Consider the following 988-nt stretch of genomic DNA (forward strand, 5'->3'; position numbering starts at 1 on the left):
CCTCCTGACATACCTTCTATTCTCTACCTGTTAAGTTTCAATTGGATCCCCTGGTACTCAGATTCCTAGGTGCCCTAATCTGCATCTGCTCCTCAGTGACCTATTCTTCCGAGGAACACACTTCTATCCCGTTTTCACCAGGAGAAGGCTTCAACCCCTATCCCCACACCTAGCATTTCCAATCTTCCCGATTTTGACAATCACTTCCCATCTTTGGCCCCTATCCAAAACATCTGCTTAACCCTCTCCCTCTAATTCTGTCTTAATTTTTTAGCAATTCAACTGTGCCTCCTGGCCTCCTCCCCACCATCCTCTTAATAACTTCCTCAGTCCTCTGCTTCTTCCTCCCTTCCTTCCCTTGTGTTTTAAACCCCTATGCTCCTTATCCTTATGTTGTCCAGAACCTCTTTCTCTCCTCAGGAGCATGTACCCCATTCTCAGCTGTCATCCCTCATGATGTCATCTCCAGTCTGCTCACTGCCCTGTGTCTCTGGGGACTTCCTGGAACCTGCTACCCTCCCCCTGAGCCTTACAGTATTCAGCATATTGCCTACCCTCCTGACCTGACTTTGTGTACGTCTCCAGTCTTTAGACTTCCCATGAACCTCTTTCCCCAGGATTCTCAATTTCCAGAGCCTCTGGTTCCACTCACTAGGAGTATACAGCAAATAGTTCACCTCCTCCCAGGTCTTCTCCACTCTTAGGATACTCTGACCATTGTCCTCACTAGCAACCTCTTTGTGTGTCTCCTGACACTTCTATTTGTCCCTCCTCCCTAGTCTCCCGTCACCTCCATCTTGTCCTCAGCTCCATCCTCTTTCCACCCCATCCTTCTAATGCCCTCAAATCTACCTGTATCCTAACCCCCTGCAGGGTCTGGCCTCTTCTCTTCACCTCTACCCTGTCCTGAGCTTCCTCCTCTCTTCCCCAACGTTCTGTTGTCCTGCTGACCAGTACGCCCATTTAGGGCGCTTCCTCCTCTCTTCCC

The sequence above is a fragment of the Microtus ochrogaster genome, chromosome X, assembly GCF_000317375.1.
Source record: "Microtus ochrogaster isolate Prairie Vole_2 chromosome X, MicOch1.0, whole genome shotgun sequence".
NCBI lineage: Eukaryota > Metazoa > Chordata > Mammalia > Rodentia > Cricetidae > Microtus > Microtus ochrogaster.